Here is a 16,543-nt window from a genome sequence, read left to right as displayed (position 1 = left end):
TTAATTACGTTATAGCTCCATACACCTTAGGGAGGGTAACTAAGGGAGGGCCCAGCAGTAACTCAAGTCTCCCTCCATAGGCCTAACCTGTTTTTTCCTACCCAGTGAATCTATCCTCCTGGCTTCCTCCAATTATCTTCAAAGGGTTTGCCTCTGTGTGTGTGTGTGAAGGGGTGGGGGGCTTTTTCTTCTCTACCCTGTGGCAAATTATAGACCCATAGTTGAGCTTCCTAGTAAAAAAGGTAAAAGGTAACATAGACACGGGGGAAAATATCTTCTCTGATATAGAAAGCCAATAAAAATTACTCTATAAGAGGGAAAAATATTCAGAGTCTATGCTGTTCAGTGTATCATTGTTTTGAAATGTCAGTAAGACCTTAAAGGTTTTTTTCTTTCTTTTAACAGTAAAAACATTTATAGGGCACTGGGATTCCTGGTGTAGCTACTTTTCCTATTTTATTTGCAAGTTGTATACATTATCAAGTGAGATGTTAAAAATTTTTTTTTGATTTTTTGAAAATGTTGTTTAACATAATTGAAAAATCCATAACATATAAGAGAGAGTATATTTCATAATATACAGTTGACCCTTGAACAACATGGGTTTGAACGGGCAGGTTAACTTACACGTGGATTTTTTTTGCTGTGGTACAGTACTGTGAAAGTATTTTCTCTTATGATTTTCTTAATGACGTTTTTTCTCTAGCTTCCTTTATTATAGGAACACAGTATGTAATACATGCGACATACAAAATATATGTTAGTCGACTGTTATTGATAAGGCTTCTGGTCAATAATAGGCTATTAGTGGTTAAGTTTTTGGGGAGTCAAAAGTTATACGCAGATTTTTGACTGCGCAGGGGTCAGCACCCATAATCTCCGTGTTGTTCAAGGGTCAACTGTACATCATTTGCTTTTTCTTTTTCAAGAATGTGCATCACTCCATTTGCCAGTCTAAGACATTCCATTTTATAGGTAAGGAGAAGGAAAGAGGGAAAAGTAATGGCCAATTCCTTTCTTGTTACTGATCAGATTCTTAGCAGCTGCCTCTTCTTGGATTTCTTCCACAAAGAAATGATTTTTCTAACTGTTAATTACCTTGCCGATTGCAGATACTTCACTCATAATAAACAAAACCACACTTTGTGTCAAAACCATCACTTTTCTTTAGCTACTTGTTCAAGAGCTACATGAGCCCTAAACTGTAATCGGGCTTCCATGGAATAGTCCTTGTAGTTTTTTATGTTGTCTAGGTTTTTTGTTGCACTGTCATAATCTCCTTTTAGATAGTGAAGAATTCCTAGTTCGTAGTAAGTATACGGCACCAAGTAGTGGTCATATTTTAACAATTTCTCCTTTTGAATGACACGATTAAAGTAATGCTCAGCTGTCGAATATCTGCCTAAGTGTTTCAGGCATAGGCCTTTCAGTAAATTTAACAAACTGATGTCATCTGTGCCATACTCTTTATTTGGATTTTCTCGTAAAAGGTCTTGTCCTCTATTAATTATCGAGAGCCAGCTTGAAATAAGGTCTAGTTTTTTGCTCATGACTCGGAAACCACTCCAGGCGTAAATGAATTCCAGAATGGGCTGGGCTGTGAACCAGCCCGTGGTCGTGCCATAGCGCTGACCCTTCTCAGCAACAAACTTTTCTATTGGCACAGAAGTTCCCAAGATTTTGATTCTCAGGCTATCCACTTTTAAGAAGAGAGAGTTTATGTCCTCGCTCCCTGATTTGACAGAATCAGAAGGAAGCAGGGCGAGTAGCATAGCTTTACTGTACATGTATATTGCCTTGGACCACCTGCTGTTACGATACAGTAGATCGGCATAGCGGTAAGCTTGCTTCCAATTCCGCAGAAAAATGTGGCACCACATGAGTTCCCAGTAACACAGGTGATGAACCTGCTCCCATTTGTTTTGAATCAAAATGCACTCCTCTAATACTAACTGTGCATTTTCAAAATTTCCTTTCAGCATACTAAAACGCGCATGAAAAAATTTAAGTATGACACAGTTTGGAAATTTCTGGAGGTATATTAGGAAGAGGTCCTCTACAGCAGAACTGTGACCCTTTTCAACACCAACAGCTATATAGATATAACTGTAATAAAAGAGGAGAGTCAAAACACTTAAGATATTATTTATATGGGATTCAGATGCACTCTCATAAAGCAAAGTCAAGCCCACCTCTTTATTACCGGAATATCCAGCAATATTGAGTAGTTTAAGGGTCTTTGGTGGCACAAGCGATAATATCAGATTGAATGCTCCAAGTCCACATTTCACTCCTCCAACCAGGTGTCGGTAGGTTTTGCTGCGGTTGTGAGTTATCTGTGTTAATACTTGTTGACAGTCTTTGTATATTTGATAACTTAACCTGATGTTGATTGCGCTTTTAAGAAAACCAAACATACTGTCATCCTGTATAAATGTGATGGAGGATTTCAGAATCAAACACTCAGCATAGCAGACTTCCGCATGCAATTCCTCTTCTTTGATAGCCTTTATTCCCTGTTTACTCACTAGATGAGAAAAACTTGTCATCCTAGATTTTCTTCGGAAACTGTTACAGGTTTTCAAAGCCTCCTTTGTGGCAGTCATTCCAATCTGTAGATCCAGGGGATCAAAAGTCAAGATGGCCTTGACAACCATAAGGATATTATAAATTAGAGCATGGTATATGCTGTTTTTCGACCACGGATGAATGAGATCTATGGCCTCTGAGAATCTGTTATTTAGAAATAAATACAATCCAGTTGTGCATTCTTCCAGGGAAGATGTTAGATTCATTGTTGATGCCACAGGGATAACTTCATAGGCGTCTTCAAACTTGTCCTCTTCACTTTCTGCCTTATTTACAGTGACTGATGTAAAGTTACTCCCCTTATCATTTTCTCTTTTACTTAGAGTAAATGACATATTTGCTTCCCTACTTTAGAGACAGGCGATATCTGAAGGGGAGTGACGTAGCTGCAGTGAGGGTAGGTCCTGCTCCCCCGACTAGGCTCACTTCTGCAGCCTGAGGTGTCGCTGTTACAACAGAGGCAGACAAGCTAATAGTGTGGGTGCAGCATTAGGATATCCTCATCTATACCAGACAAAGAGGGAGGGGGAGAGAAAGAGAATTTTATTTACCTAAGAGGTATTTCTGAGAAGTTCAAATCATTTGTAATACACAGAAAACATGTGAAGTAAATCCTTTGTAAACCAAAAGTTCTTTCATCAATAACATACATTTTCAGAAATGTTGATGGGGCAAGGCTTATTCCCTTTAAAAAAATTTTTTTTATTTGAGTATAGTTGACACACTCCCTATTCTTCCCCCGCCCCAGTTTTATTGAGATAAAATTGACAAAATTGTAAGATATTTAAAATCTATAACATGATGGTTTGGGGGGATGAGAACATTTTTTCTACTCTCAGCAAATTTCAATTATACAATACAGTATTATCAACTATAGTCACCATGTTATATATTAGATCCTCAGACCTTATTCACCTTATAACTGAAAATTTGTGTTCTTTTACCAACCTCTCCTTACCCTCCCACCCCCAGTCCTTGTTCTTAATGTTCCCATAAGGGGACTTTTCTGCTAGAGGAATACTCTGGGCTGACTTCTGACTGGGAGCTGATAAAAGAACCTGGAAGAGTATTGCTCTGTGCCTTCTGAATTCCTTCTTTTTGAATCGGCCTGTTCAAAGTCTGAAACCAAAAACCAGGAAGAGGGGCACCTGGGTGGCTCAGTCCTTAAGCGTCTGCCTTCAGCTCAGGTCATGATCCCAGGGTCCTGGGATTGAGCCCCACATCGGGCTCCCTGTTCTGCCGGAGAAACTCTGCCTCTCCCCCTACGTGTGCTTTCTCTCTGTATCTCTGTGTCTCAAATGAATAAATAAAATCTTAAAAAAAAAAAATCCAGGAAGAGTTTTCTGCTCTCTAGCTGTGCCTGGGACCAGGTGGGTAAATGTTTAATTAGGGGCTGAAGCATCAGTGAGCCCACTTGGCAGCACATCACATCTGAAATCACAGTAACTATCAACTTAATCAAAAAGGTCATATTTTGGTGTCGTTCTGCCTCTTGCATCTATATCCTGTTGGTTCTGAACTCAGGCAGGAAAAGGCATGTTATTTATTGACCCCTAAGGCCATCTCCTCCTCCTCCAACTCTTGCATTCCCTCTTTAGATGATTGGTACCATCATCCACACTAGATCTCTTTTTTTCCCCCTCCTCTCATATCCATCAGTGACCAAACCCTGTCAGATCTGCTTTGCTGAATGCAGTACCTCTCTCTTGTCCTCCAAATCACCCTGGATGTTCTTCTTTAACAAGGTTATAATATGGTAAAATGGTATAAAATGGTAAAATGCACAGACTGTGAAGTTAGACTGATTAGGTTTGAATCTGGATTCTCCACTTGCTTGGCTTTACTGTGCCTCTGTTTCTCATCTGCAAATAGGGAATAATAGTACTTCTACCAAAGAGTGGTTGGGAAAATTAGGTAAATTAATATATGTAAAGGGGTCAGGAGAGTACCTGGCATCCATAGTAAATACTCAATATATTATTCTATACACATCCCCCCATAGCCTGGCATATAGCAGGTGCATGCTGAGGCGGAGTCATTCTATCATTCTTTTGCTTAAAATGTTTTGTCTGAAATGTCTTCTTTACCTCTGTCTGCTTGTCTACTTTTTTTTTTTTTTTAAGATTTTATTTATTTGGGGGCGCCTGGGTGGCTCAGTCGTTAAGCGTCTGCCTTCGGCTCAGGTCATGATCCCAGGGTCCTGGGATCGAGCCCCGCATCGTGCTCCCTGCTCTGCTGGAAGCCTGCTTCTCCCTCTCCCACTCCCCCTGCTTGTGTTCCCTCTCTCGCTGTCTCTGTTTTAAAATCTTTAAAAAAAAAATTTACTTATTTGACAGAGATACAGCGAGAGGAGGAACACAAGCAGGGGGAGCGGGAGAGGGAGAAGCAGGCTTCCCGCTGAGCAGGGAGCCCGATGCGGGGCTCGATCCCAGGACCCTGGGACCATGACCTGAGCCGAAGGCAGACGCTTAACGACTGAGCCACCCAGGCGCCCTGTCTGCTTGTCTACTTTTTAAAGGATCAATCTAGCAGGGTGCCTGGCTGGCTCCATTGGTAGAGCATGCAACTCGATCTCAGAGTTATAAGTTTAAGCCTCACGCTGGGTGTAGAGATTACTTAAAAATATAATCTTTAAAAAAAAAAAGGATCAGTCTAGTGAGAATGGATTAGGGAACACTAATACAGAACTAGGAAGATCAGTCAAGTAGGGGCTTGAGTGAAAGAGAGAGGGAGAAGTTGAAGGTTCAGAAAGGAATATTCAATGAAAAAGAGGCAGAGAGGGATGCACAGAGCACAGGTGCAGGGAGGTGAAGCCTTGGACAAGATGAGGAAAAACCTCCTGTGCTAACAGAGAAGAGCCTTCCTTTCTGTCGTTCATTTACTACAGATTGAATTGAGCTCCTTCAATATACTGAGCACTCTTCTTGGTGCTGGGGATACAGCAGTGAACAGAACAAAGACCTGGCTCCCGTGGATTTGGTTTTCTCAGGGGAGGGGCATTCTGGCAGGGAGAGGGATGTTGTGATGGCGAGGAAAATGATAAATAGATGAATAAGTAACATGTCAGCAGTTGAGGGGCACCTGGTGGCTCAGTCGTTAAGGGTCTGCCTTCGGCTCAGGTTGTGATCCCAGGGTGCTGGGATCGAGCCCCGCATTGGGCTCCCTGCTCGGCGGGAAGCCTGCTTCTCCCTCTCCCACTCCCCCTGCTTGTGTTCCCTCTCTCACCGTGTCTCTCTCTGTCAAATAAATAAAATCTAAAAAAAAAAAAATGCCAGCAGTTGATACACTGCTATGAAGAAGAATAAGACAGATTAAGACAGAATAAGGAATTTAAAGAGTAATGGGGTGTGAGGTACTTGGTATTTTATGTAGGGTAGTCAGGGAAATCCTCCCCAGTAAGGTGACATTTGAGCAGAGATGTAGAAGATGTGAGAATCTCTTGATCTCTTCTTTCAGTCTAAGATAAGTGAACATCCTATGTGTTCCCATGATGCCTTGTGCTTACCTCTATCCCAGCACTTGCTATATATATATATATATATATTTAAACATCTATCTTCTTTCTGCATCTTTTATATCTATCTTCATCACCAAGTACAATGACTGGCACTTAGTCATTAAACTAAATTAGCGGGGCGCCTGGGTGGCTCAGTTGGTTAAGCGTCTGCCTTCGGCTCAGGTCATGATCCCAGGGTCCTGGGATTGAGCCCCACGTCGGGCTCCCTGCTCCGCAGGAAGCCTGCTCTCCCTCTCCCACTCCCCCTACTTGTGTTCCCTCTCTCACTGTCTCTCTCTGTCAAAAAATTTAAAAATCTTTAAAAAAAATAAAAAATAAATAAAAAATAAACTAAATTAGCATTTATTGAATGGCTGTAACAGTTTTCAATTTACATATACTAAGATAAATTCAAGATGAAGTAATCATTTAACTGTTAAAACTATGAGACTGAGAAAAATATAACAGTGAATACTACAAAGAATTGATGCCCTTAATATAGTAAGAGATCCTAAGAATCACTAAGCTAGAAAAAACACCCCAACAGAAAAATCAACAAAGGACATAAACGAATTGCCAGTAAGCATAATGTTGAATCTCATTGTAAATAACAAAAATGCAAATTAAAAAAAATAGCTATCTTAAAAATGAAATTTGGTAGATTAAAAAAATTCATCCAGTGTTAATGAAGGTGCAGAAAACCAAGTACCTTTGTGGACTTGTTGGTGGGATACAAGTGGCTGCAACCATTTTGGAGAGCTATTTGGCAACATGTTTTAAAAGCTTTTACATTTTTTTAAAGATTTATTTATTTTAGGGGGGGGAGGGGGGCAGAGGGAGAGGGTGAGAATCCCAAAGCTGACTCCTGCTAAGCGTGAAAGCTGATGGGGGCGGGGGGAGGGGCTTGCCTGTGGGGTTTGTCATGGGGCTTGATCCCACAACCCTGAAATCAAGAATCAGTCGCTAAACTGACTGAGCCACCCTGATGCCCCAGCTTTTACATTTTTTTTACACTCTTTGACCCAGTAATTTCACTTATGGAATTATTCTAAGGAAATAATCAGGGATATATATAAATATCTATCGAAGGTATATACACTTCAGCATTATTTATAATACAAAAATGAAAAGAATCTAAATTTCTTACAATGGTAGATACTGATGAAATGGAATACGACTGCAAACATTATAATGTTGTAGAATATTTAATAACTTGGGAAATTGTTTATGGTGTAATACACTGTATTAGTCGAGGTTCTCCAGAGAAACATAACCAATGCCAGATATATACAAAATAATATATAAAATAAGGAATTGGCTCATGCAATTCTGGAGGCTGAGAAGTCTCAAGATCTGTAATTGACAAGCTGAACACCCAGGAGCCAATGGTATAAATTCTAATCCGAAAGCCAGCAGGCTCAAAATCCAGGAAGAGCCAATTTTTCAGTTAGAGCCCTAAGGCAGGAAGAGACTGGTATCCTGGCTCAGGCAGTCACACAGGAGGAATTCTATCTTGCTCAGCCTTTTGTTCTGTTCTATTCAGGTCTTCAATTGATTGGATGAGGCCCACCCATAATAGGGGAGGCAATCTGCTTTACTCAGTCTATTGATTCAAATGTTAATCTCACCCAAACACCCTCACCAACACACCCAGAATAATATTTGGCCAAATGTCTGGTCCTGTGGACCAGTCATGTTGAGTCATAAAATTTACCATCACATATACTAAGTAAAAAGAAAAGGTTTTTACAAAACTATATCATATAATTTTTTTCCAAAGTGATATATGCATAGGTAAAAATTGGAACTATAAATTTCAGTTATTAAGAATGGTTATATCTGGGCGCCTGGGTGGCTCAGTTGGTTAAGCGACTGCCTTCGGCTCAGGTCATGATCCTGGAGTCCCTGGATCGAGTCCCGCATCGGGCTCCCTGCTCTGCAGGGAGTCTGCTCCTCCCTCTGACCCTCCCCCCTTTCACGTGCTCTCTCTCTCATTCTCTCTCTCTCTCAAATAAATAAATAAAATCTTTAAAAAAAAAAAAAAGAATGGTTATATCTGAGTGGTGGGATTATGGATAACATTTATATTCTTTATTTAACAACATTCAGTAAATACTGAGCACCTACTATATGATAAGGACTATGCTAGGAACTAGGCATACCGTAGTTACTGAGATAGCTTTGGACCCTGCCCTCACAAAATTCACAGCCTGGTATTTGTGCTATTATATAATTTCCACAATCAACATGTTACTTATAATCAGGGAAAAAAAGCCTGTGATAGTTTTGTGGGCTAACTCATGTAATTCTCACAACTGGATGAGGTGGGTGTTATTGTCATTTCTCTTTTATGTATGGGGAAACTGAGTCCAAGTGAAGTTAAGTGACTTGCCCAAAATTATAGTTGGTATGTGTAGCGAGAACAGGATTCAAATGCAGGTGGTTGGACTGCAGAGCTCACAGTCCTAGTCAACAGTACAGCATGAGCTAACTTATTTGTTTATTTATTTAATTTTATTTAATTTTTAAAAATTTATTTAATCTCTACACCCAATGTGGGGCTTGAACTCATAACCCCAAGATCAGGAGTCACATGCTTTTCTGACTTGGCCAGTCAGGTGCCCCAAACTTCTTCTTCTTTTTTTTTTTTTTTTTTAAGATTTTATTTATTTATTTGAGAGAGAGATCATGAGCAGTGGGGAAGGGTAGAGGGAGAAGCAGACTCCCTGCTGAGCAAGGAGCCCATACAGGACTCAATCCCAGGACCTTGGGATCATGACCTGAGCCAAAGGCAGATGCTTAACTGACTGAGCCACCCAGGGGCCCCCCAAAAATTAAGCGTCTGCCTTTGGCTCTGGTTTGGCTCCCTGCTCAGCGGGGAGCCTGTTTCTCCCTCTGCCTCTCCCCCTGCTTGTGCTCTCTCTCTCTCTTTGTCAAATAAGTAAATAAAATCTTAAAAAATAGTCATTTGGCAATTATTTATTGAACATCTACTTTGTACCTGGCACTGTTTTAAGATGCTTGGTCTACAACAGTGAACAAGAGAAGTATTTTACTGGGAAAGTTAAACCATGTAGGATTATTGGGTTTTTTTTATTCTGCTTTTCATATTTTCCATTTCCTGCAGCAAAAGTAAATTATTTTTATAATTTAAGAAAGTTTTTACATTCCCAATTTAATATCACATGGATAATTAATCATCTTTTTTTAAAGATTTTATTTATTTGAGAGAGAGAGAGAGCACACAGAGGGAAAGGAAGAAGCAGACTCCCCACTGAGCAGAGAGGCCAACACAGGGCCCAATCCCAGGACCCGAGATCATGACCTGAGCTGAAGGCAGATGCTTAACTGACTGAGCCAACCAGGTGCCCCTGGATAATTAATAATCTTATCCATATAACCCAACGGAGTAATTGAGCTAAGTACAGAAGAACATACAACACTGCGGTCCAAAAGAACTCAAAATTTTGAATTGGATTATGATTATTAGCTTTAAATCATTTTTCAAAGTATGCTTGAATGTATATCACATAAATGAATACAAATGAGACAACAAATGTCTAAAACATTAAGTGGTTTTTCTAAACCCAAATAGTAAATTGCAGAGACAGGATTCAATTTCAAGTCTTCTAAGTCCCAGGTCATTGTCTTTTCATTAACTCAGACTGTATTCATCAAAGAGGTAGCTGGATGGCCTTGGGCTAATAATTTAATTTCTCTGATTCTAGGAAGTGATACATTTAAGCTAAGCTTTTAAGTATAAGTAGGACTTTCATAGATGGGACTGTTCATAGAAACAATGAAGGATATTAATATTATAAGGATAATGGCATAAGGAAGGGGGCAGAGGTTTGTTCAAAAATGAGCAGTTTACTTTTATTTGTAAAGTGAAAAAAAGTTAACATATGTAAAACACTTAGTATGGTGTCTGGCACATAGTAAATACTCAGTGAATACTCCATCCCCACGTTGGGCATGGAGCCTCGTTAAAATAAAAAAAATTTAAAAATTATGTACTAATTATAAATGTTATATCTGAATTAGTGAAAAGTTAAAGGATATTTTGGAAGAATTAAATTTTATATATTCTAAAGTTTGTGTGTGGGGGTGTATATAGGCTATAAAAGTGCTTCATTAAAGAAGGAAACAACATATTGATAAATTGACTCTCAAATATATGGTATTATTTCACATTCCCATTACTGTGTATAAGTGCCAATTTCACTGCACTCCTGACAAAAACAGCATATTGTTTTAATTTGCATTTTTAGTAAGGATAGACATATTTTTTTCTTTGTGGTTCTTTTCTTGTCTGTTTCTGTGGGTTTCTTTTTTTTTCCTATTTTTTACTGGGTGAAGTCATTCTTCTTTTTTTTTAAAGTAAGCTCTGTGCCCAAGGTGGGGCTTGAAGTCAAGACCCTGAGATAAGAGTCACATGCTCAACCCACTGAGCCAGCCAGGAACCCTGTCATACTTTGTTTTTAACTAGAGATTCCAGACTTGGATTTTGGGAACTAGGTAGATCTGAAAAACTTTTTCCTTTTTTTTTTTTTAAGATTTTATTTATTTATTTGACACAGAGAGAGAGAAAGCGCACAAGCAGGGGGAGGGGCAGAGGGAGAGGGAGAAGCAGGCTCCCTGCCGAGCAAGGAGCCCCAAAAGTGGGGCTCAATCCCAGGGTCCCGGGATCACGACCCGAGCTGAAGGCAGACACCCAACCGACTGAGCCACCCAAGCGCCCCCACAAACTTCTTTCTATCAAGAAACCATGAAGAAGAGTGCTGGGCTGGCTCAGTCAGAGGATCATACTGACTCTTGATCTCACGGTTGTGAGTTGGAGCCCCATGTTGGGTGTAGAGATTACTAAAAATAAACAAACTTAAAGGAAGAAAAAGAAAACATGAGATTTTTTAAAAAATTACTCTCAGCATCCTTTCATTGGGGGCGCCTGGGTGGCTCAGATGGTTAAGCCTCTGCCTTTGGCTCAGGTCAAGATCTCCAGGTCCTGGGATTGAGCCCCATATCAGGCTCCCAGCTCTCTCTCAAATGAATAAATAAATTTTAAAAAGGGGGGGGAGGAACATTTAAAAAAATAAGACATATTCACAGAATAAAAGATGGTTCTTCCCGAGAAAGAGTGGTTGGCAATAGTTCCTAGTTTTCTGGAATTGGAGATATTTTTATCAAAGTTCTGATAGTCCTTGTAGCAAGATTTGGGTACCACTGCACTCACTGTGTTATAATTCTAAGTCTTAGTCTCATTTGAAAAATGAGGTAGTTAAACTGATTTAATAAAATTCCTCATTTCTCTGTGTGTTTCAAACCACTTCTTTATTTTTTTAAAAAATATTTTATTTATTTGAGAGAGAGAGCACGAGCTGGGCAGGGGGAGAGGGAGAAGCAGACTCCCCGTTGAGTGGGGAGCTCGACCTGGGACTTTATCCCAGGACCCTGAGATCAGGGCCCCAGCCAAAGGCAGGCACTCAATTGACTGAGCCACATAGGCGCCCCTCAAACTGCTCCTTTCTTACAAAGTCTGAACTTACCTCTTTGAGTCACGGTGTATGTATCCATTTGTCATTGGCTTGGGAATAGATTTTCTATTTGCTTTTTTAAAAAAGGTATACTTAGAAATTAGCTTCAAAGGAGCACCTGGGTGGCTCAGTTGGTTAGGTGTCTGATGCAATTTCAGCTCAGGTCATGATTTCAGGGTCATGAGATCGAGCCCCGCGTTGGGCTCCAAGCTGGGCATGGAGCCTGCTTAAGATTCTCTCTCTCCCTCGCCCTCTGCCCCTCCCTCTCTCTCTCTCTCTCTCAAAAAAAAAAAAAAAAAAAGCTTCAAAGACTTTGTAATAGGGGCGCCTGGGTGGCTCAGTCGTTAAGCGTCTGCCTTCGGCTCAGGTCATGATCCCAGGGTCCTGGGATCGAGCCCCGCATCGGGCTCCCTGCTCAGCAGGGAGTCTGCTTCTCCCTCTCCCTCTCCCCCTGCTTGTGTTCCCTCTCTCGCTGTGTCTCTCTCTGTCAAATAAATAAATAAAAATCTTTAAAATAAAAAAAAAAAAAGACTTTGTAATAAAAAACAACACCTTCCCCATTGTTCACGAACATGTATCTCCCCATTCCGTAGGCAAATGCCATAGAACCTTAAAGAAGGTTTCAGCATTTGATTTTGGGATTCCTGTAGATTCATTTTTCATGAAGAAAATTTCTTTTTCTGCCTTGTTGCTTTTTATAAGTGTCAGATTGTTTTTGTCTGTGTGGATAGGGTCAAAGAAGAAAAGTGACAATTTCACTTAGAAGTCAATGAGTGAAGAGACAAAGGTGTCTTAGGAGTGGCCACATAAGGCTAGTTACTGTGTTTCAGGGTCTAGTCCCCAGCTTTGCAGAAACAAAACTTCACTTTTGTCAATGTACCCAGGTCATATCAAATTTTTAGCAACTGACAAAGGTTAGTCAAAACACTGCTACTCCCGTCCCTCTTCATTCTCCTAACAGCTAACATTTATTGAGTACTCAGTATGTGCTAGACGCTGGGCAATGTTAATTGCTTGATTTACCTCATCTAATCCTAACAACAACTCTCTAAGATGGGTAGTCTTGCAAACCCCATTTTGCAGATGAGGAAGCTGAAGTACCAGGAGATTAACAACTTGGTCAAGGGTAGGCAGCTATTAAATAGTGGATCCAAGCTTCAAACCCAACTGTCACACTCCATGAGCTTATGCTCTTAATCATTATACTATACCTACCCACCTTAATCATTATACTATACTATACTATACTATACCTACCTAAAAGTATATACCACCTGTTTTAGGAAAGAATTCATAAACAAAAATCATTTTTATTCATTTACAGTAGAGGATATTCATTTCCAGGGACTAAAAGATCAGTATCAAAACATCAAATAAGGGAAGTCAACGGTCTTGAGCAGTAATCTTTAAGTACAGCTGAGGGCTGGCTAATAACATAGGTTCTCTCCTAAGATAGTGCTGAATGAACTGCTAAACTCTATCCAAGCCAGTCTAGCTCTCTCTAGTTAAGACAACAGGCTGACCAAGTCCCTTTCATTGATATTCTTTCTTTAGATAAGGAACAACATAATTGAACTGGGGTTTGATGGTTTTACAGTTCCACACTTTTTAATACAATCAGGCATTCCTCAGAAAGCCTCATTTTTCCTAGATTGTTTTATACTCCTAAACCACCCATTCAGGTAGTATTTGTATCAGTGGATCACTCTTGCATCACATTTTCACTCTTCCTAGTTTCACCCTTTGAGGTTGGTGAAGGCACGGGCATTCTTAATGAGCCACTGTTGCTCCCTCACCCCCATCTTCACACTTCAGTACTGACCATAGTCCAGTTCTTCGCTAATGAAAACTTAATTTCTTTATACAATATGAAAGAATTATAAACATGATTCTGAGAATTTTTCCTTCCTAAAATTTTGTAAGAGCATTCTAGAGGGAATTGAAGATTATGAAATGCCGAAAAAAGAAAAGCAAATTGTAGTTGAATATAGCTGTTTGGACTGACCCACAGTACATATACATATATATATACAGCAGATATATAAATACATATGAAAAGACTAGTGTTTAGAAGTACAGACTATTTCTTTACATTAAAAATAGATACATGTGCAAAAGGCCTAAATTTGTTTTTGTTTTAAGGTTTTCACATATAAGCTAAAATAGTGACAATGATTTAAAAGTGAAACTAAAATGGAGAAGAAAATAAGAGAGAGTGAACTGTTTCTTTAATGCTTCTCTGGAAAAACTGAATCTAGGAAATGCAGATAAATTTTGAAAGCTGCTGTAAAAGGATTAAGAATTAACCCACCCTCTCCTAAACTAATGATAAATCAATATTTAACAACAGTAATATATCAATAATTACTTAAAAATTTCATATTAGGAAATCTTAGAATATTCATTGAATTAAGTAGTTTTATATTCCACTTGAATCTGGGGAGGTGATCTTAATTTAACTCAATGCTATAGGCAGAAATTTATGTGGCTGAAACTGATTTCAAAAGAATCAGTGGGAATAAAGGTACTCTGTACAATAATATCTCCCTGATTTGGATTGACATTTAGTGAAAAGAATTCATTATGTGTTCTTAGAGAAAGAGTGTACAGTAGAATAGTGTATGGAAATACTATGCGGAACTATTGTTTTTTCATGGTACCAGCCTAGAATTGGCCCTCCTCTAATAGAGATAAAAACCTGTAATTAGCTTATCAAAGCACCTGTCTCTAGAGAGGTAGGCAAGCCAGTCGGGGTTTATCCCTTTTCCTTTAATGTGCTTGAAAGCAGTTTGTTATAAGTTGGAAAACTGCTTCTTTTAATATTTTTTACAGTATTACATCCTTCAAAATTCTCTTTAGTACAATAGACTTTGTATACAAAGACAAAAAACATTTATTGAGGCCTAATAGTATACTAAGTACTATCTTTCAATAAATTACTTATGCTTTGTGCAACAGCACTTTTCATAAGGTTTTTTTTTTTTTTTTTTTTTTTTGAGAGGGAGGAGGGAGGGGTAGAGGGAGCGAGAGAATCTTAAGCAGGCTTCTCACCCAGTGTGGAGCCTGAAGTGGGGCTTGATCTCACAACTCTGAGAGCATGACATGAGGTGAAATCAAGAGTTGGATGCTTAATAGACCAAGCCACTCAAGTGCCCCCATAAACTCGTAATAGAAGAAAGTCAAATTAGTGAGCCTTTACAGAACTGATACTCTGTCTTCCAGGAAGTATATAAAAAGATCTTTATCATTTAATCCTTTGAGAAGAACCCAGTTAAGTGGAAAACAAAAGTCAATAAAACTAAAAGGAGAACTGGGATTCCTGCGTGGCTCAGTCAGTTAAGTGTCTGCATTCAGCTTAAGTCATGATCCCAGAGTCCTGGGATCAAGTCCCGCATCGGGCTTCTTGCTCAGCGGGGAGCCTGCTTCTCCCTCTGCCTGTGGCTCCCCCTGCTTGTGCTCTCTCTCTGACAAATAAATAAATAAAATCTTAAAAAAAAAAACCTGAGAACAAATATAACATATCCTATAGAACTTCTATTTTCTTGCTAGAATTTTTTTGCAATGGATGTATTCCATAATTTGATAAATCTGAAAAAAAATGTGTATGAATTTGTAACATTGTCAAGAGAGGATTCCTACTTCACCAACTAAATCTCCTTTCTCCTATACATCATGTGCAGTTTACAGATGAGAAACAGAGAGATATAAATATCTAAGGACTTCATCTTTCAAGTGCAACAATTCCAACTCATATATTCCAAGTATTTATGGTGTAATGTCTTTTTTTGTGTGTGTGGCTGGTGAAAAAGAAGTTAAATCTGTATTTGTAGACTTGGTGTTTTGCAAATACATTGTATAAAATCAAAGCTGAAAAGTATAGCATAGGAAATATAGTCAATAATATTGTAATAATGTTGAATGGGTGACAGATGGTGACTACACTTATGGTGAACATAGAGTAATGTAAAAAATTATTGAAACACTACGTTGCACATGTGAAACTAACATTGTCAACTATACTTAATAAAAATAAAAAATAAAATCAAAACTGAATTCTAAGCGATTCTATCTAAAGAAAAGGTTTACATTTATTTTATATAGAGAATGGCTGAGCTGCAAGGCTGTTACTCAAAGACAACTTAAAGTCCCAGTCCTCAGGATAAGTTATTAGTGGATGAGATGTGTTACTACAATACAAAGCAGAAAGCACTAGAAAGGAAGCACAAGTAAGTCTGTGCTTCAAATGCAAATAATTTCATAATTGCCACTAGCTAGAATGCTTTAAGGATTTAGGGTTTTTGCACAATTTCATAACCGGAAAACGAAACAAAACTCTATTCCTTTGTCCCCCAAGAACTCGTACGGTGTTGGAGAAAATTGGTTCTGAAGGGGCCGGAGGGTCGGTGCAGTCCCTGGGGGCGTCACTCTTTTTGAAGCCCAGGGTGCAGTGACCACTACTCAGAATGGCGGGGTTCATGGAGTTCTCACCCTGGCCAAGCTCCCGATTACCTGTGATGAGCCCCAAAGATGACTGAGTATCAGTCTAGGCCAGGTCCCCCAGCAGAAAGGCGGCGGCAGCTGCAACATCAGCGGTTAAATTTTACAGCCTTTCATAAGGCCGGTCTAATGTACCTGTAGTAAGATTACTAGAGCTGAAGGTCCCTAGATTGGGGGAAATGAAAGGGGGGAGGGAGAAGGGGAGGAAAATGAGGAGGGTACAGGAAAAGGGGGAGGGGAGGGGGCGGGACACCGCGGGGAAGTCCACAGGTTTACAGGCGAGGTCTGGCGTTCCCATGGAAACGTATCCCTCCGCCCGCGCCTAGCGTCTTAGCCTCTTCAGTTCCCTCCGCGCCGCTTCTCCACTGTTTCCGCCCAGCTCCTTTGTGCCGCGCAGAACGTAGAAATGACGCATGCGCAGAGAGAC

General features: G+C 39.7%; 1 pseudogene across 1 annotated transcript; it reads right to left on the bottom strand.

The window, feature by feature from the left end:
* Nucleotides 1–594: 594 nt before the first annotated feature.
* LOC118519012 (tetratricopeptide repeat protein 39B pseudogene) lies at nt 595–16,433 on the bottom strand (annotated as a pseudogene). Its single transcript, XR_013441657.1, has 2 exons — nt 16,129–16,433; nt 595–3,093 (listed from the first exon to the last, which is right to left on the bottom strand). The product of XR_013441657.1 is annotated as a tetratricopeptide repeat protein 39B pseudogene (transcript).
* Nucleotides 16,434–16,543: the final 110 nt, after the last annotated feature.

The sequence above is a fragment of the Halichoerus grypus genome, chromosome 10, assembly GCF_964656455.1.
Source record: "Halichoerus grypus chromosome 10, mHalGry1.hap1.1, whole genome shotgun sequence".
Lineage (NCBI taxonomy): Eukaryota > Metazoa > Chordata > Mammalia > Carnivora > Phocidae > Halichoerus > Halichoerus grypus.
The sequence above is the reverse complement of the archived record's forward strand: the minus strand, read 5'-3'. Positions and strand labels throughout refer to the sequence as shown.